Source organism: Podarcis liolepis (assembly GCF_965112155.1).
Source record: "Podarcis liolepis genome assembly, chromosome: 6".
NCBI classification, from domain to species: Eukaryota; Metazoa; Chordata; class Lepidosauria; order Squamata; family Lacertidae; genus Podarcis; species Podarcis liolepis.
The window spans coordinates 41,467,619-41,488,910 of NC_139559.1; the positions used below are offsets into that span (position 1 = coordinate 41,467,619).

Genomic DNA, 21,292 nt, shown 5'->3' on the forward strand with positions numbered 1-21,292 from the left:
AGACTCGTGATCTGAGCTACTGCAGGTTAATCCCATGCTCCACATCCTGCTTGCACATCGTTTGTGGAAGTGGTAATAGCAATGTATCCTTAATTAAATACTAATGCTAATTAATTAAACACCCATGCTAATTAAATAATGAAATACTAATTGCGCGCTAAATCTCAAATGGCAGATCCCATAATAAAATTGTAGTTGATTTCAATACAGTGGAAAATCTACACTGAAAACTATTGTGCTGAAAAAAGCTGGACATAATGTTTCTTAAATAAAATCAATGTTGCTGTGAAAATAATAACCCATGTTAGTATTTATATAGTGTCATCAATGCACAAGGTGTTTTGCATAAGCAAAAAAGATCGGTCTCTGCCCCAACATACAACATAAATGATTTATAATAAATAACGGGGAGATACATGGCTAACAAACAACAAATATATTATAGTAGGGCATTTAATGTCTTTTTTTAGACCAAATAAAATGTTGCAAAATAGGGAACAAGCTTTCAAGTTCTTACTGTGGTTAGGGGGGGGGATTACGGATTGACTCAGCTACTTATTTTTTTATATGTTATAAACAACAGAGAGAGCTAACTGGGGATGAAGTTTTTCCTTAGAATCGAGCTTTTTCTTTTCTTAAAATCAAGTGGAACGGACTCTCTCGGAAGGTGGTAGACACTCCTTCAGTGGAGGTTTTTAAGGAGAGATAGGATGGCCACCTGTCATGGATGCTTTAGTTGAGATTCCTGCATTGAAGGGGTTGGACTAGATGACCCTTGGGGTCCCTTCCAACTGTTCAGTTCTATAATTCCATGATATAATTTTTATGAAATAAATAAATACTTTTATTCAATGCTCTCTCTTTTTTCCTCTCTCCCCCCCACCCAATATTTCTCGAATTCTGGATCATCACTGCACTTTTGCAGGTTCGATCCCCGTATGGGACAGCTGAATATTCCTGCACTGCAGAGGGGTGGACGAAATGATCCTCAGGGCATTTTCCAACTCTATGATTCTGTCTAATACTACTTAACCCTGTTCATTCTCACTACCTTGCTATCAAACCTGTCCCTTTCTCCTATGCATCTCTACAGATACAAGCCTTTTCCTTACTTATGCTGGCTTTCCCCCAAATAAACAGTACTTGTGGTAATAACAGTCATGCTAGTAGTCATGGAATCTCTCATCTCAACTAACCCCATCTTGAACTCAAATTGAAACAGGAAGCTTAATCTGCAGTAATTAGCAGCATACATGTCAGATGGCAAGATCTGGCAGTCATATTATACATGCAACACAATCCCTCCATATTTACTCAGAACTAAATCTCACTCTGTGAAATAGACATATTCAAAAGTATGTGCAGGATTGCAGGCTAGGGAACTCTAAAAGCTAACAGACTTTGTCAAGTTTCAGTGGAAATATGGACTGGCAGCTCTTTTCACACTTCCTAGCTGGGGAGAAATAAACTTGCAAAGCTCTGAATGGGGTAAGGGAAAGGGCTATACCACTTGCAGTGAATTTCACGCCAAGCAGCCTGAAAGCTGTGGTCCTGGATGTGCTTAGTCCAGGGTAAAAAAAATAAGGCAAAAAAGGGGTAGCAATCAGGAGAATATGGCAGATATCAGAAGAGTAGCTGTGTTAAGTCTGTTGCCACAAAACAACAAAGAGCCATGTGGCACCTTAAAACCCCAGACTGGGCAAATGATTCCTGCATTGCAGAGGATTGGACTAGATGACCCTCGTAATCCCTTCCAACTTTACAATTTTATGGCATATCCATTTGGGCCTGGTTCTTGTTTTGCATTTCCTTTCCCTCTGAACACACACCTCTACATTCCCTCCTTTTCCACCAGCAGGGCACTGGGGGCAGGAGGCCTCATTAGGGAAAGCGTGCTTCGGTTTAAGAATGGTTTCGGTTTAAGAACGGACTTCTGGAATGGATTAAGTTCATAAACTGTACTTTATGCATCTGATGAAGTACGCTGTGATCCACTAAGTCGATTACAGTGGTCCCTCGGTTTAAGAACAGCTCTGTTTATGAATGATTCGGTTTACGAACTCCGCAAAACTAGGAGTAGTGTCCCAGTTTGCGAACTTTACCTCGGTCTAAGAATGGAAGCCAAGTGGTGGAAGGGCACTGGCAACAGGAGGCCTCATTAGGGAAAGCACGCCTCGGTTTAAGAACGGTTCCGGTTTAAGAACGGACTTCCGGAACGGATTAAGTTTGTAAACCGAGGTGCCACTGTAGGTTTTAAGGCGCCTCAAGGGTTGTTTGTTCTTCTGGCAGGTTTGATCATTCTGGATGATGGGGGAAGGGGGCCTTGAGGATCAGTGCCCACCCTCCCCTCCCTTTCGCCACTGATATATTCATACTATCACATGAAGGGCCTCAGCCCCAAATCAGGCTCTTGCTGCAGCAACATTATACTGTATAGGAAACTCCTTGTGTGGTGGTAACATTAGGCTGCCATGATATACACACTTTAATAGGAGTATTTTAGGGAAGGTGGAAGATTCAATTTGGTTTGAATCTAAAGGCAAATCTGCCTAACTCACACAAATTTCTTAAATACAGTGGTACCTCAGGTTACATACGCTTCAGGTTACAGACTCCACTAACCCAGAAATAGTGCTTCAGGTTAAGACCTTTGCTTCAGGATAAGAACAGAAATTGTGCTCCAGCGGCACAGCGGCAGCGGGAGGCCCCATTAGCTAAAGTGGTGCTTCAGGTTAAGAACAGTTTCAGGTTAAGAACAGACCTCCGGAACAAATTAAGTACTTAACCCGAGGTACCACTGTAACACAATTTCTGAAATAATACACAGACTCTATTTTCCTTTTCCCTGGTTATCCTAGTCTGAAGTTAAGTGTGTTTTCCTGTGTATACGGTGGTACCTTGGGTTAAGTACTTAATTCATTCCAGAGGTCTGTTCTTAACCTGAAACTGCTCTTAACCTGAAGCACCACTTTAGCTAATGGGGCCTCCTGCTGCTGCCGCACCGCCGGAGCACGATTTCTGTTCTCATCCTGAAGCAAAGTTTCTATTTCTGGGTTAGCGGGGTTTGTAACCTGAAGCGTACGTAACCCGAGGTACCACTGTATTCCATCTGAGAGGTTTGTAAATCCACTGGAATAAATTCCACAATGAGAGCTTCCAGATTTCTTAATCTCACCCTGTTATTCCAAGGGACATAAAAAGAATAATATGCCTTGAAGCAGTTCCTGAAATAATTAAATACTGGGTTGATTTACTCAGCAGTCCAATCAATCACCTGATTCCCGAATGTCTCCTACCCAGCATGATTTTTGTGAAATTCTAACTTTGTATCATTTTATTTTGCTGCCAGCAGAGGGAGATCTGGATTAGCAGAACTCGAGCAGAAGAATGGAGTCGTCTGGGGCGCCTTGGGATAGAGTGGCCTTGGAGTGGAGATGGTGAGTCAAAACTGTGTTTGACATGGCAGACAGCAGAGACTTACGGTAATTGCACGTATCAATAGCAATGACAAGCTCTTGCTGATGCAGAGCAATTATATGAGATAAATAATCTAGCTCTTATGCTTAAGATATTATGCAATGAACTCCCAATTTCTTTTCTGTTCTGTTATCACTAGGTTTTATCTGGTGTGTTCTTACTATTTTACAAATATTCAGCACATACGAGTCCCTACAGACCTTCACAAAGAAAGGACAAAAATATATGGATTGACATTGTGTTTGTAGCTAAAATGTTAGTAAATCATAAATCCATTTATCTAGAAATAGACTACCTGATTCTTTTTCATCATAGAACTTAACTAAAGGTATGCATTTAAACAAACCATCACCTGGTGCTCTTCAGAAGCTTTGGGCTACAACTTCCATCAGTCCTAGCCAGTCCCCCTCAATTTAATGCCTGTTTAATCTATATTTTTTCTTTTCTTGCAGAAATTGACTAGAAGTTTGTTTTTGTTTCTTAATGTTGCCAACAACTTGTTTGCCATCTCATTGACCAGTTACAATATTAAGCCCCCATCTGGAAGCACCATTCGTGTGTATGCACTTAAATTAAAAAGGAGTCCTTGCCGACATTCAACTGAGCACATGAACAACTCCCCTCTCCACGCATTCGCTCCTCATGGAGATGTTGGAAGAATATATCCTTACAGCATCTGACACAACTTTAAAAAACATTCTCCCACAATGTTTTAACTTTCAAACAGGCTGCACATAAGTGCTATTTATTGCCACCAAGGTCCTTACTCCACCAATATTTTATTCTGTGATCTGCCCTAAGATATCTTGGGTATAGGGCAGTATATAAATTCAATAATTAAAATAAAGATTATGTTGCCACATACATTTTGTTAGATTTTTCTCTAAATGCAGTAAGTAGTTAGGCAAAGTCTCTCATGTGCCACTCTACAGAATTAGACAGGAGCTTTATACTGCTCTGTTATGCCTGTGTATTTTGAAGGTCCTCAAACTTTAACAATGTGGGACAATCAAGTCTTGAAAGTAAAGTTGGAGAAAGGCAGGACGATTCTTGATAAAACCCCCAAGACACACCCTGCCTCCTCCTAATTTTACCCAGATCATACCCTCCTTCCCTTCAATAAAGGAGTAGCTAAGGAAGCTATCACAAAATATAAAGGGGCTGAGTTTTGCTGCTCCTGTTTTTTGAGCACTGTCCACCAATTAAATTATGACTTTGTTCAGAACTCACTTGTCAGTCCTGTCCCTTAAGCCAGAACTTTCTCAGCCATTAGCCCCTGCTGCTGCACTGTTGGTAGGGGGACTGAGAAACCCCTACCCCATGTGCTCAAAGAATGCCAGAATGTGTGTGTCACATGGCTATAAGGCTGTTCCTGCCCCTCCATGCCCAGCTATTGACTTGCTCAGAAACCACACACCCTCCTAGTTGTGCATTTACTATGTATGAGAATAAGAAGGTGCCCTATGTAAGTGGAGGCTCTACCATCCAAGGGGAGATCCTGGGTCACTCAGGATCTCCCTTGATGGTTGAGCTTTACATGTGTATGTCGATAAGTGTACACAACACTTTTTCAAGCATACTAAGTGAGGAAGAGGCATGACCATATGTGTGTCAGCAGCAGGGGCAGGCCTACCCTTCTTATTTGGTGATTACTCAGAGCCAAGTAAGATTGTCTTCCATGAACACGGTCTTAAAGTGTGTCCATAGGTGACTGTGGAGACCAGTTCTGGGAACATAGGTTTCCAGGCAAGAGTTGACCATGGTGAGGGTTTGCCAAACGTGCTTTCTTCTTAGCATGTTTCTCCCTTTCGTCCTGACTTCAAACTTCTTCAAAGTCCACAACACCTTTGGTAAAGGCTGTTCTCCAACTGGAGTGCTTCACAGCACACACACCCTGTCACACCTTCTTTTAATGAGTGCAAGGGGATCATCTGGATCCCCTTACCCATTGTTGGTAGCCTCGCAGCTCATCTGAAATGTCCCCAGACCCACTGACGGGTCCCAGCACACCTTCTGGAAATTCTCCATGGACCCTTCGCTTGAGCCCCTTCTACTGATCTCTTGACCTGAATGAAGGCTGTAATAATGAGGCACTGGAACCATTCATTAAAATGTGAGTGAATCGGTTCCAGAAAGCAGGCCAAGGCAGGTGATTAATGCCATAAGGAAATAATCCTACCGTGAAGCACCAGTTTCCTTTATTGCACTGGTAAGTGATTTTACTTACTCGGTCCAAAGCAGGACAATTATGAAGGGCTTTAAAATAAATGAAGTCAAGTTGTGTGTGTGTGTATTCTTAAGTATAACAAGCAAAGTTGTTGCTTTAAAAAATGCTGTGTCATCACTGGTTTTCAATTGTCTGAAAGCACCAAACCATTTTAATTATACTGAAAAGTTCTTGATTGTAGGGGATTTCTCCTAACCAAAAGCTATCAACTTTAGACTGATTTGAAGTTCTAACGTGATACGGGTTCCACTCACAGCAGACCTACAATCTCAGACAGCGTCTCCTCGACATTCACCTTTGTGCCAGTAGCTATTATTTTGGTAACACTGCAAAAAGCTACAAATCAGGAAAAGACACTGCCTGTCCACAGCCATAAGATCAAAGCTTCTCATGACCTACTTGCAAGGCTAAGAAAATGCACTGGCTATTCCCATTGTCCAGATAACAGACACCAGAGATTTAATTAAATGGACAGCAGCTGGTTTCAGATTGTCACAAATTTGGCTTCAATTAGCTACAGTCTCAAACACAACAGAACTTAGCCCAACTGGGACAGGTGTTGGGAAGGTTCCAAAAAATTCCCACAGGGAGAACAGGGAGACTAGAATCCATGAAAGGAAAATGTCGTTAAAGCAACAGTGCCAAGCAATACTTTGGGCTTTCAACATACATACTATTATTAACAGTATTATTTCAAAAATTAACTAATATGGGACTCACCCACCACATATGCACTACCAGTAATAACAACTGGTAGAAATGAGCAAAGCCCCTGAAGGCCAACCACAAGGAAACATGTAAAGATCAAGGAATGGTCAAACAATAATTTCACATGTATACAAGTGCAAAATCAAATATTATTATTATTACCCAGTGCCCACTGGAAAGCTTGTAGTTATTAAAAAACGTTTCCAAAACACAATGGGTCATGTTGCAAATAAAGATTCCTCCTTTACTGCTCAAAGTTCTGAGGCAACAGGATGCAATGAGCCCAAAACATGGGCCAACAAAATGATATGATTCCATCTACTCTGTGGATAGGTCTACACAACTACTGCTCTGTCCCATTCCATCTTATAGCAGTGACCATCACTGCTGCAGCTGCTGTGGCATTCTGCCCAAGCAAAACAGGACAAAATGGAATAGCTCTGTCCTCCTTGCCTTAAAAAGCAAAAGGAAATCTCCTTGTCTCTGAACATAACAAAACTATCCAGAGCTAGGCTCTCTGGATCAGTTTGTGAGCTTGAAAACAAGACACCCTTGGAATATTCCTCCTTTGACTCATACATGCTTTCCCTATACTAAAGCCACAACTCCCATTACCAGCTCCAGTGGAACCCATGCATACTCACTGTGAAAAGAAGTCATTGATAGCATGGTCCTCCATGAATTTGTCTAGTTCTCTTTTACAGCCATCCAAGTTGATGGCCACAACTACCTTTTGTAGAAGCAAATTCTGGGATTTAGCTATGCACTGTTTGCGTAAGTTCTTTTTATTCTCTGTCTTGCATCTTCCAACATTCTGCTTCCTTTGCATTTTCCCCAAATTCTATTATGTGAGAGGGAGAAAAAACTTTTCTCTAGCTGCTTCTTCCACTCCTTCTATAAGTTTATGCCTCTCTATCATGGCCCCTCTCACTCACCTTTTCTCTAAATACACATGCCCCAAATGTTGCAGTCTTTCCTTATAGATGATCCATCCCCTTGATCATGTTGGCTGTGCTTTTCCAAACATTTGCTGCTAACGAAGGAGACTTGGTGCTGTCATAACATGACAAGACCCAGGTTCCTGGAGTTGAAGCCGTTATAATTAAACTGGATTGCATTTGCAAAAGAGCTAGAGCTGTTTATTATGTTTTGAGTCTGCTTTTGGGAGAATTATTGTCTCAGAAAGTGGATCACATCAATACAGGAAAAAAGGGGGGTGATGCCAAGAGAAAAAGACAAAAGGAGTGGAGAAACAATGTAGATGAAGGAGAGCAGTCCTTTCAGGCCAAAACAAAATCCTAAGCAATTCAAATTTATATCCATTTTGGGCAGGGCTGATCTTACCTTGTTGCTGTTCTTGCTTGAATAGCAGCTAATGACTCGTGTTCCTTTGGCTGATGGATGGGGCCAAGGTTTCCTTTTCCCTTTGATTCTACAGTTCCGGGGTAATGAGGTGGGAAGCAAGCTTGCTGCAGCTGCTCCTTTTGTGGCTGATGGATGGGGCCAAAGTTGGTCTCCCCTTTGCCACAATGTGGTTCCTGAGAGGCAGGGCAGGAGGAGCAGGACCCTCCACCCTCCTGGCCTTTGGGCACTTGGCCAATAGCAGAGGCGAGAACATGCTGCCCTCCAGCTCTGCAATCCCATGGTAACTTCATCAGTGTCTGGATTAATATATGTGTGATGATTTTCCTTGATCACTTCCTGATTTGTGCTCCTCCTGCATTTATTAATAGGCTTGCATGAAATTAACAAACTTATTTCACAAGACATAAACGCTTAGTGCTAAATGCAAGCTCCCAACGTTTTGTGAACAGCTTTGACTTTCACGCCCTAAAAGCACACCGGCAAATGACCCCTCCTAGAAATTATGCCCCATGTCCCTAAGAGGCCATTTGTTCTGGAGGCTTAAGTTGAAGTGCCAGCAGGTGGATGAAAGCCGTAAGAGGCAAATGTAAGAAATCCCTCTCAGGGAAAGAGAAATAGGTAAAGTCAGATACCTTTACTGTTGCAACCTCTTCACGGGTGGCTAGGTCAGCCAAGATCACTGCATGCTGCACAGAGAATGGGAAGCATAGTCCTTCAAGTGCAACACAGAGGAGGGGTAGAGGAATAACACAGCCATTTCTTTACGGCATCCAGAGACTAATCAGAACCATTCAAACTGTTATTCGGTACATGGGTGTGTATGTTTTAGAATGCTCTTTGGTTCATAGGTTTGGACATTTGATGTATTGTTAAAACACATAGTGTGCATATACAAGCACATGTGCAAGAATGCATGAGCATGCATATGTATGTATGGTTTTTACAGCATTAATTAGGCCACACTGCTGCTGGAGTTGGAATGGCACTAGAGTCACTGAGATGTCAGGACATAACCTCCATTTGTACACACACGTGGTTCTCACATGAGCCCATTCATCCATGCATGTGTGCGAACACACAAAAACATACATAATAGGAATCACTGAACAAAGAAGGCGGCTTTTGTTTCACGGGACATGGAAAAAATATATGACACAGTACAGGTTAGAGTTACTGTCTTTTCAGAACAAACTCTGGTGTTGTTGTTGTTTTTCCATTGCTCTAAGAAGGCCCCTCAGCAACAAAACCCTAAACTTTCTTTCCTGTGGCATGCTTAATTATTCATTGTGCGGTGGTTGTGTTCATTTAAGCTTTCTTACCAACGCTTTTGGTTAATGCACACAATTTGGCACTGTCACAATGGGAGGAATTAGACTCTGGCTTTGGAGGGAACAATAATTGGTCCAAGCACCCTTTAGTGTCACGTCAGTTTCTGGCAGATCATGAAGAGTGGCAGTACAAACCTGTTGACTAGACAAAGGCTTATCTGCATGCACCTAAATTAATCTTGTTAAAACCACACGTAAACTCAATTAAGATTAACTAGCACTATTTAAAACACAAATGTTTAGTGAACTCAGATTAATTTTTTCCATGTTAGGACTTCTGTTTTGCTATATTCCTTTTCTAGGGGATTCATATCACCCTTCTTTTGTGGAATTCGAGTTAGCATTAGTTTGGCCCATTCAGTTCTGGTATTCAAGAAAACTTGTGTTTTTATGATTGCCTTTCCGGAAGAGAATTTTCATGATTAATTCAGTGTCTTTCATTAGTCTGCTTGACTGTATCCACCCAGCACTTCATATTCCACCTGCAATTCTACAATTTTATTTATCGCCATACATTGCTTTGGCCCTGAAGAGTGATTAAATAACTGGAAATAAGTGTATGTGATACTGTGGCATCTGAATATAGACTGCATTTTTAATCAAGGCATATATTGGCTTATATCTTGATCAGGTAAATGGGCTTAGACTTTCAAAAGTTTCATGCCAGGCAGACCAGCTGTTCAGAGAGCCTTGGCAATGTTTTCCTCCTAGACAAGGCCCCCCCCTTTTTGATTTATAGCAGAAAACAATTCTCAAAGTCGTAAAAGCTGGAATTACAGGCTGACATAGACCCAACATAATTAGGAATGGGTAAATAGTAAAATAAAACCGTTAAACTTGAGCCACAGGACAAAAGGCCAAGAGCACATGGAAAAGAAAGCAACCGGCTGGAGAAGGGGGGGAAGTGTAAACAGGGGAAGAGGCTTTTTTCCCTATTTTATTTTGAGGCTGTAAACTGGTCCATCCTTTCCTTTGAGAAGGCTTATTCTTCTTAAAAGGCTACCTATGTTATGTACTAAATATATTTGCTTAAATGTAATTATACAAAGGATCTAGAAAGAAAGAAATGTTAAATTCTTATTTCATAGAGTCATATTGCTGTAGGAGACCAGGGGGGCAGATGAGCCTAGCCCCCCTGCCAGAAATGAGACGCCATCCGAGCTATCCTGATATATTAGTTGTCAGACATTTGTTTAGAAACCTTCAAATGAAGGAGATCTTTCAATGTTGATGTGAAACTCAAGATCCTTGACATATGTTTAAGATAAAAATTTAAGATTAACCATTTGTTTTAGAAGGCAATAGGGCAAGGAAGGCAAGAGGTGAGCTGGTAATTAAGATTCCTTGTTGAGACACATGTAAGATATATTACTACTTATTTGTCATTTATAGATGTAACAATATATAGCTCTTTGTATTCCATATAAGGACAGGAGGATATGGGTGTATCTTAAAATTGGTTATAGCAATCAGCCAATAGGAAATTCAAGCAGGCTGATTGAACAGAGGCAGCCACAGGAGGAGCAAAGGGGGGTGGATTAAGGAAATATAAGTGCTGGCCATAATGGCAGGAGGCCAGGCCAGAGCTTGGTAACCATATACCACTGTCCCTCTCATTTATTTGTCTGACAAATAAATTATTATTTTAATTTCTCTGTTGCTGCGTTGAATATTTCATTCCAGCTAAGCGTTAACCACAAGCAGGGTGCTACATTTTATGGTGCCTGCGACTCGGATAAGTGGTCTGCTGGAACGCAGCCCCTTCGCCTCACTGGGCGGGGTACAAGAGAGAAGACAACTGATTGCCTACCCAAGCGCGCACTGGGAAAAATTTTTCCAGGGGAACGCAGCAGTCTCGTCTGTCTGATACCCTGCCCACCGACGGCGACGGACCGGGGGGGACCAGAGAAATAAACAGGGAACCAGCTAAGGGTAAGTGCACTAAGGGGTTTTGGCCCTCCAATTAATTGGGAGGAAGAGAAGTCCTGATCAAACTTCTGCGTCTCAGTAAAGGGGAACTGAGTACGCTAGGTGGCTGGGTATATCAGATGGTGGTCTGGTGGGGGAAAAGGGAAGAATGGGAGGTAGTGTGTGGTGAAGTATCTGGCGCATTGCATGTGTGAGAAAGTACAATGTGTAGCTGACCTAAGTGTGGAGTGAGTACTACTTCGTTTCCCAGTAAGGTGTGTGTGTGAGTGACTGAGTGGATACTTCACAGGGCCATACAATGGGAGTTGGGGGTTCAAAGGGGGGAAGTACACCTTTTGAATGTATGTTAAATAATTTTAAGAAAAATATCTTCAGGAGGCATTGGAGTCCTATAATGAAGCCCAAGCAGAAGTGGTTATTCCACCTGTGAGTCCCAGTAGAACTCCATCTACAGTCTCCTTTAGTGGAACAACTAATTGCCCACCCCAAACCCCTGTACATCCAAGTCCTAGAGAATTATTACAGAAGTTACAGGGAGACCTTGATCGGTCAGCAAGCAATACAGCCAGGCGTATAAAGCTGCTAAAAGAACGCCTTGGGACAAATACCATCCCCTATGATTTGAGGCCCCTAGAGCAAAGCGAAGAGAAAGATCACGTAGTAGCCCCTCTTAGAAGAGTATTTGATGCACTTGAGGAGCCTGTGCTGGTTAATGGGCAACCCAGACCACGGCCACCTCGAACTTCGATCCTCCAGTACATTCCATTCACAACTACGGATCTGATGAATTGGAAAACACCCCATCTTCCGCAGAAAAACCTCAGGCTATGATGGACTTGGTGACTTCAATAGTAAATACTCATAGTCCTACTTAGACAGATTGTCGCCAGCTCCTGAATACTCTCTTCACCACTGAGGAAAGGAGAGACATAATTGAAAAGGCACAGATATATTTGCGTGAGCAGGCCAGAGTGGGAAATATTTATAATATTGATCGTCATCTCCAGGACAACTTTCCCTTGGAAGATCCTAATTGGGATCCAAACAATGCAATTCACCTGGCCAGGCTTACTACCTACCGCCAGACGCTTGTGCAAGGTATCTGCAGGGCATGCCAGAAGCCCAGTAATATGTCTAAAGTCTCAGGAGGGTAGACGTGTTACCCATAACACTGTTTCGTGTTCGGTGCACACCCACAAAAAGACTTAAGTTGTCACCTTTTGAGCTCCTGTATGGGAGGCCGCCCTCCTTTGTTCAGGATATTCCAACTGACCTCCAACAAATAGGAGACCATGCGACACAGGGACAAGTGCAATCTCTCTCCCGTGTTTTTGTCTCTCTCCCGTGTTTGTTTTTTTTATCTTAACAGGTGGGCCCTCGAGCGCACGCCGTGCAGCATTGCCGTGCCGATTCATCAGCTTCAGGCTGGCATAGCATATGGGTGAAAGAGTGGAAACGTGATCCACTTGCACCTAAGTGGCGTGAACCTTACACCGTCTTGCTCTCTACTCCAACAGCGGTGAAGGTAGCTGAGGTGACCCCCCTGGATTCATCACTCCCGTTTGAAGAAGTCCGAAGGCAGTTGGACGTGCAAAGGTGACCCCTCTAATCCTCTTAAACTGACTCTCTCCAAAAACCCCTGTATCTAGCCCTACGGGGAACGGGCTAGGTCACGGGCAACATTAGACGACCGGCCTGCTGCAGCCACACCCTGGAAGCTGGCTGACTTGCGCACGCCTGAAGCTTGAGGAGCGTCTGAACCAGCGACTGTGAAAGGGAAGATTCTCTTATACAATTGATTGACTGCCCCCTTGTGGAACAATTATCAGAGATATTACACATTGGGGATCCTTGGGATATATGTTTTGGTCTTGGTGGTTCCCCATTTCTGTCACTGGGGGAATTATATAGGGGCTAATATTTTTATGCTATCACAATAAGGTAATCTTTTGTGGAAGGAATGCATATGCTAGACATCAACATGATTTTATTATTAATCCTGATCCCTTGGGAAGGGGAAGGGTCCTTGAATCTGACCAAATTTGCTAAATATGGATTCCGCTATGACCACAATATGTGGGTAGGTTTAGCTGAAATGGTAGGCAATGTTGCAAATAGGACCAATTGCCTTGTTTGCTCTCTTGGGCCAGATGATTCAGAGGGAGGTATGCCCTTATTACCGATACCATTAGATGCCATTGGTATGGTAAGCGAAATGCCACACCAAGCAGAAGTACAGAATTTCCTCGGATGGAACTCAACTAAACATTACAAGTTATACCTGTACAAGGGGAATTCTGTGTACATAAATCATCAGATGCAGCTGATTCTACCATGATAGGCTCTTCTCATTGTCACTATACTTGGGATTATATTAAGAATAGTCATACCTGGGCAAACGGTACTACCTATCGAACTCGGAATACCTTGCCCTGTGCACCTCCTTTTATTCATGCATGGAAAGTGGTATGGAACATAACTGTGACAGAGAAAGGCAATCAAACATACTGCACTGTGAACTCTATACCCCTTGTGATATTTCGCCTTATGCACTCCACATACCAAAACCCTCAGACCCGATGGTTGTGGTGGATATGTGGAGAATGGGCATACAAGAAACTCCCTTCCAAATGGAGTGGGACTTGTTTCCTGGGATGGGTATTACCACCAATGTGGATTATGCCCACTAATTTGGCCAAGCGAACACGAAGAAACGCTGATATTTCTCATATAGCAGGAGGAAGTACCCAAAGTTGGAGCGGTACTGATGATTGGCCACCAGAGCGCATTATAGCCTATTATGATCCTGCCTCCTGGAATCCTGGTGAGCTCATACAAGGGGCACGGGATCCTATTTATAATCTAAACAGAATAATTCGATTGCAAGCAGTAGTGGAACTTGTAACCAATGTAACGGCCCAGAGTTTGAGACTTATTGCATAACAGCTGGATGAAAGTAGAGCCACCATTTTGCAGCTGAAAATGGGAATGGATTATGTATTTGCCAAGCAGGGAGGCCTATGTGGAGTCTTGAACTTGACAGGGAATGCCTGTTGCTTTAACATTTCAGATAATGGTGAGGCAATCCGTGTGTTGGCCACATGTCTTGCTTGTTTTTCTTGACAGTAGTAGTGATGATTTTATGTATGGTGCCATGTATCATTTCATGTTTTAGAAGTACAATTAGCAAGATGATTTCGAATGAAACTCTACCTCATATCATGGCCCTATACACAGCTTTAACTCAGGAATATGATGCAGATCAAGCTATCCAGGACGCTTGGTAGCAAGGTCCTTGAGCTTGAAAGGGGGGAATGTGGCATCTGAATATAGACTGCATTTTTAATCAAGGCATATATTGGCTTATATCTTGATCAGGTAAATGGGCTTAGACTTTCAAAAGTTTCATGCCAGGCAGACCAGCTGTTCAGAGAGCCTTGGCAATGTTTTCCTCCTAGACAAGGCCCCCCCCCTTTTGATTTATAGCAGAAAACAATTCTCAAAGTCGTAAAAGCTGGAATTACAGGCTGACATAGACCCAACATAATTAGGAATGGGTAAATAGTAAAATAAAACCGTTAAACTTGAGCCACAGGACAAAAGGCCAAGAGCACATGGAAAAGAAAGCCACCGGCTGGAGAAGGGGGGGAAGTGTAAACAGGGGAAGAGGCTTTTTTCCCTATTTTATTTTGAGGCTGTAAACTGGTCCATCCTTTCCTTTGAGAAGGCTTATTCTTCTTAAAAGGCTACCTATGTTATGTACTAAATATATTTGCTTAAATGTAATTATACAAAGGATCTAGAAAGAAAGAAATGTTAAATTCTTATTTCATAGAGTCATATTGCTGTAGGAGACCAGGGGGGCAGATGAGCCTAGCCCCCCTGCCAGAAATGAGACGCCATCCGAGCTATCCTGATATATTAGTTGTCAGACATTTGTTTAGAAACCTTCAAATGAAGGAGATCTTTCAATGTTGATGTGAAACTCAAGATCCTTGACATATGTTTAAGATAAAAATTTAAGATTAACCATTTGTTTTAGAAGGCAATAGGGCAAGGAAGGCAAGAGGTGAGCTGGTAATTAAGATTCCTTGTTGAGACACATGTAAGATATATTACTACTTATTTGTCATTTATAGATGTAACAATATATAGCTCTTTGTATTCCATATAAGGACAGGAGGATATGGGTGTATCTTAAAATTGGTTATAGCAATCAGCCAATAGGAAATTCAAGCAGGCTGATTGAACAGAGGCAGCCACAGGAGGAGCAAAGGGGGGTGGATTAAGGAAATATAAGTGCTGGCCATAATGGCAGGAGGCCAGGCCAGAGCTTGGTAACCATATACCACTGTCCCTCTCATTTATTTGTCTGACAAATAAATTATTATTTTAATTTCTCTGTTGCTGCGTTGAATATTTCATTCCAGCTAAGCGTTAACCACAAGCAGGGTGCTACAATACAGGAATATTACAATCACTCTAATGGCAAGCAAGCCCTGACCTTTAAACTCTCATGTTAACTACAGCATATATATATATATTTAATGGGGCACCAGTTTTGTCTCAGCTTTTAGATGGACATTAGAAAACTAAAACATGAATGCATGCTAACAAGTAGGAGAACAAGATGCTGTCTTTAATACTAGAGCCTTTTGAGTAAGTCTCTGTTTATAAACATCCTACTATTCTATTAACAGGTGCATAACAGAACAAAAAGAACCATCAAAACAGGGACTTGCCAGCTTTTTTTCTGGGACAGGTCCTGTTTTGTCAGAAGGACACATGCCCTAAATTTTTGCTTATGATGCAGCTATTCAAGATACACAGGGCCTAAGCGATGAAAATGGTGGCAATCCTACTCTGCACTGAAGATAAAGAGGGCCCACTTTATAATCTCAGCTAAAGCCACTTCACACAATCCATTTTTAATCTTTTACCTAGTTGCTGGCTGGTTTCCAGGCCCAATTCAAGGTGCTCACATCAGTGTTTAGAGCCATCAAGGACTTAGCCCCTCAAATATCTGAAAGACTGCCTCCTTTCCTAAAGCCCTCTCATGTGCTAAGATCAGCAAAGGGGGCAGGAAAGGGCATTCTCTGTGGCAGCCATTAAGCTGTGCAATTCCCTCCCCTCAGAGGTGAGTCTGTCACCTTCATTGCATAGTTCCTGCTATTTGCTGAGGGCACACCACTTTATCCTGGACACTTGAGCTTTATATATTTTGGCACCCACTTTATTCTTGTAACAGTGATTTGTCTTAAATGGTTTTTAATATGGCAATTTAAATTGCTGTTAAAAAAAGTTTAGGAGTACTCTCATTTTGACTCAAGAAAATCACCATTTTATAGTTCAAATTGGGGAAAATAAATACAGTAAATGGACAAAGATTCACAAAAAGTTTAGGGGTATGCGTACCCCCAGAAGATGAAAAAAACACTGGCTGTAACCCACTGTGGAAACTTGTGGTGAAGTGTAGGTAAGAAATCAAATAAATGCCAATTAATTCTTATTGCTTTCCCAAATTTGCCAAAAAGAGAGAGAGAGAAATTGAATGAATGATAATTTGTTTATTTTTAAATTTTGGAAAAAAAATATGTTCTCCCCCCTTGGGATTCTACTCTCAGGGCAGCTATCAGTTGACAAATAGAAAAATACAGCTAATCAAAATAAGAAATGAAAGACATTGGAACAGCAAAAGCAATCAAACAGCAAAATAAAACCGTTTCAAAGGGCCTGAGAGTGGGAGACACATTCTGAAAATGGGGTGCCACTAGTGATGTGAGGTGAGAATATTCTCTACTAGAAAATTCTCTGGAGAATATTCTCCACAAACGTTGAATTTTCAATTTCAAGTTTGGTGCAAAAAATCAAAGAATGTGAATTCACTGCATTGCCCCATTGAATAAAAGTATCTGTACAGTTTTTGGTTGCCATCTGAACAAGTTTACCCATGAATAAACATGTATATTAACTAATTATATCATTTTCAATGCATTAAAATTATATCATTTTCAATGCATTAAAATGAATATTCTCCTATTTTAAATGAAAATTCTCTAAGTTCTCATTAATCGAGAATATTCTCCAAAAGATTATTCTCGAGAATTTAACATCACTAGGTGCCACAGTCGAGAAGGCCCTCTTTCTGCCTGACTAGGTTAGGACACCCACAGAAGGCGCCCCAACAATGACCTAAGTATAGGGGCATGTTTGTGTGGGGAAAGGTGGTCCTTCAACTTTAAAAAGTAAGGGCTCTAAAAAGTAATCATCAGCACTTTGAATTGAGCTCAGAAATAGACAGTGCATGTGTTTTTAAAAAAATAACAAGGCAATTTCCCCTGAGCCACTCCCAGTTCAGAGTCTAGCAGTTGTATATTTTGTACTAACTGTAGTCTCCAAGATGTAATGTGCATGTACTACACATTATAGTCATCTACTCTGGAAATTACCAAACTGTGACGAACTGTGGTCAGGAGAGGTCACAGCTAGGACACCACTTGGTGAAAAACACTTCATGTAACAGAAGCCATTTGGACATCTGTTGGGAAAAAAGGATCAATCCTTTAGACAGCAAGCACGATTATTTGGGGAAAGGGCAACCCTACCCAAAACAGGGTGAGCCCCAGATCTATGTCTGACAAGCCACTAACCAAAAGCATTTCTGCCTTGTCACAAATGAGCAGCAGCTTCTCATCTGCGGTCCTGTATTCCAACCCAGCACTTCCTCTGCTTCACGTGAAAAGGAGAAGTTGAGCATGGTATTGTCAGCCTTTTGGTTAACACTTCATTTCAGAACTCCAAATGACCTCACTATGTGGTTTCATGTAGATATTGAAGAGCATGAGAGCCATGGTGGAACCTTGTCAAAAGCCCATAGCAGGAAAGCATTGGTTCTGAGCCGTAGTCTCGTGTAGACAAAACAAGTCAACTCTTAAATGGGATTTTGGAATCCTGAACCAAATCATGATGATTTTCTGGATTACATCCAAATCCTAACCCATACCCTGAGTAGTATTTGAAAACTGTACTGAATCCCAGTGTGGTAAATTGTGGTTTCATAAGCTTAACACATGTTGATTTCAGCTGATTTAAAAACAAAACAAAAATGACAGTTCTCAATCTTGCCATATGGTTGGGTTTGTCTCAATTCAGCTTTATAGTTAAAGGACACGATTCTGACTCCTACTCCCTGCCCCAGTAGGACTTTGCATGCCCAGGTGCCATGAGCTCACTGCCCAATAGGGCACTGCAATCCAAAATACCACTTATAACAACATTATAGGGTTCAAATTAGGCCACAACTTTATTGATTATAGGTGCAATGGGTGTGGCATAGGCACTGGGTCAACCAATATCAGCCAACCTGCCTGCTAGATGATCAGCCAAGGGATCAAACCAATATCGAGGAGGCCCTATGGCATACACCAAATAGGAGCCACCTCTCCAGGATTGACAACTCAAATAGTGCTATGAGTCTAGCCTCCACTTGAGCATCTGGACAGAGGCACCTCCTCCAGGATCCATTTAGTGGGATGCCCCATTCCCTTGGAGGGGCAGGCAGGGGCTTACAACCTCCCCTCCGACTATGACTAGGTTTTACCCAATGTCTTCTCTGCCAAAGTTGTGACAATTGCTACAAGGCAGGAGAAACCCTCCAGGGTCAATAGGGTCAATAGACCTGGTGGGAAAATTCCTCATTGGCCCCAAATATGGTGAGCAACTTTGTCCAAAGCAAGGTCAGATCCAACCTACCCACCAAAGTACCACCACAGCCCTGACATACACAGCAATTGAAGCAATGTGGGGGCAGGAGGATTGGGCCCAATGCTGATGTGCAACAGCTGTGACATGAACTTGGGATCCAACAAATCCAGGTTTGGCTCAACCCTATTCCTCCTCACACTTGGAATGCCCCATTTGGGAGCTTTCTTCTTGCCCATGCCAGCAGAGATACCACCATGGACTACTCCACATGCCTACTCAGCAGTCAGTAGGAAGCTGGCTGAGAAGAGTGGACGAATCCTTCCACCTAATCCAAACACACACACACACACACACACACACACACCAGCCCAGTGTAATAAGGGCTTGGACTATCTTACAAACCATTAAAAATATGTAGTGGTGAAACTAAAAGTTAAGGTAAAGGATCCCTGGATAGTTAAGTCCAATCAAAGGTGACTATGGGGTGTGACACTCATCTTGCTTTCTGGCTGAGGGAGCCAGTGTTTGTCCACAGACAGCTTTCTGGGCCATGTGGCCAGCATGACTAAACTGCTTCTGGCACAACAGAACACAGTGATGGAAACCAGAGCACACAGAAACACTTTACCTTCCTGCCGCAGTGGTACTTATTTATCTACTTGCACTGGGATGCGGGTGGTGCTGTGGTCTAAACCACTGAGCCTCTTGGGCTTGCCCGTTGAAAGGTCGGTGGTTGAAATTCACGCAATGGGGTGAGCTCCCATTGCTCTGCCCCAGCTTCTGCCAACCTAGCAGTTCGAAATTGGTGAAACTATTACCAGGGTGTCCTAAGAATGATACCTGGCAAGTCTGCAATGAAAGCTCTGAAGAAAAACATCTTTACTGCCCTCACAATGCACCAGGGCAAAGGAAAGAAACAATTACCAATTAAAATTCTTGACTATAACAGAAAAATTTACTGTGGCAATACATAATCAAATGTACTTGCAGACAGGAAGCTGCCCAAAGGTAAAGTATAAACAATGTTCTACAGGAAGCCCAAACTAATCCCAGTGTGGATCTCCCATCAAATTCTACAAACAACAATATAGCTTCCCTGCTGTTCTTTCTTTGTATAAAATTCTATCTCCAACTTGGTGAAAAATTCAGGACCTTTTCCTAAAAAAACCAGAAAGGGCCATTGCCACAGGCACAATAACAGCTAGATGGATGGTTCGTGGGTGGGTGTTTTTTAAGCCAACAACAACAACCAGGCTTTTGCTTGGGTCCTTATGGCTGGGTGCATTATGTGCTTGTGTGTGTCTGCTGTTGCTACGTGCCAAACGGCAACTGAAATAAGAGAAGAAAAATGCCGGTGCCGCTTTTCCATTGCCTGCTCATCATGCAACAAAAGGATCAAGATCACATTTCACTCTTTAGGGTAACGCAGAAAGACATTCATTTCAGCCGCTCAAGGGGCAATTGTGGGTTGTCATGATCCATCTGTGTCTCTCCTCTGGATTCTTTTCTTCTGAATTTATAAATCAGGATGCCAGGAGGTCGCTGTGCTGCTGAATGGTATCAGCGTGGAACAGGAGCCTGTCACCCGAGACCTTTCGTTTCCTTTCAAGCAAGAAAAGCTCTGTTGGTGGCACCCATCATACAGGGCACCTCAGTCACAGCAGGCATAAAAGCCTTTGGAACGGGAGCCAAGAGGCTATTTCCCCCTTGTTTTTCAGGGCCCAAATAAGCTTTTGCTGAAATTAATGTAAGTATGGGGTAAATGTTTTCAATTTCAATTTGTAGAAAGCTTTTTAAAAAAATAAATCAATCTTGGGCTAACTTTAAAAGTATCCTGTTTTTGAACAGTTAGTTGTTTTTAAAGAAATAAATATTCAATATGTGGTTTGGGATATCCTTCTGGTTCAGACCCAAATGTTAGCTTCAGATGTTGAAACTGAAATCTGCAGTGGCTTCCACATTTCGTTTTCGGTTATGAAATTACATCGCGACCAAATAAAGCGAGCCCTGTCTCTTCTACCACTAATCAAATGGTTTCCGTGAGCTTTTAATGTTTGGTTGGGGATAACTTTGCCAAGGCCACAAAGGGTGCAGAGAGGCCAACACAGGACAGCTTGGTGCATATGAGCCTTAGAGTTGCTAGAGCTAACATAACTGGGGGAAACGGCTGCTTCTTCCAGAGCCTCACAGCCTCATTGCCTGCATAGTTTCATTTGTTAAATGTGTTTTTACAAGACTTTGGAAGCTGCTCTGCATTGCAGCTTACAAACATGTGAATGTGGCTAAACAGATGCTTATACATTGGGAAACTTGTTTGTTTGAATCTTGTCAGATTCAGGCTTAGGAACCCCCCCCCCCCAATTTATTGCAGAAACAACCCTGAGCTCACAGTCAGCAGAGACCTATAGACAGCTGTATCTCCCTGACTAGTTTCTAAAAACATGGTACACTCAACTACAAATATGGACATCCCATTCGCACAACAACAACAGGTGCACACCTAAAGATGTAATATATGAAGTGACCCTTAGATTACTGTAGCATATTCTCTGGA

The 21,292-nt window shown here is 42.2% G+C and overlaps 1 protein-coding gene across 2 annotated transcripts in view; it reads right to left on the bottom strand.

Annotated features, from left to right (window-relative positions):
- Positions 1 to 21,292, bottom strand: part of TMCC2 (transmembrane and coiled-coil domain family 2) — a 101,762-nt gene that overhangs the window by 42,887 nt on the left and 37,583 nt on the right. The window lies entirely within an intron of this gene.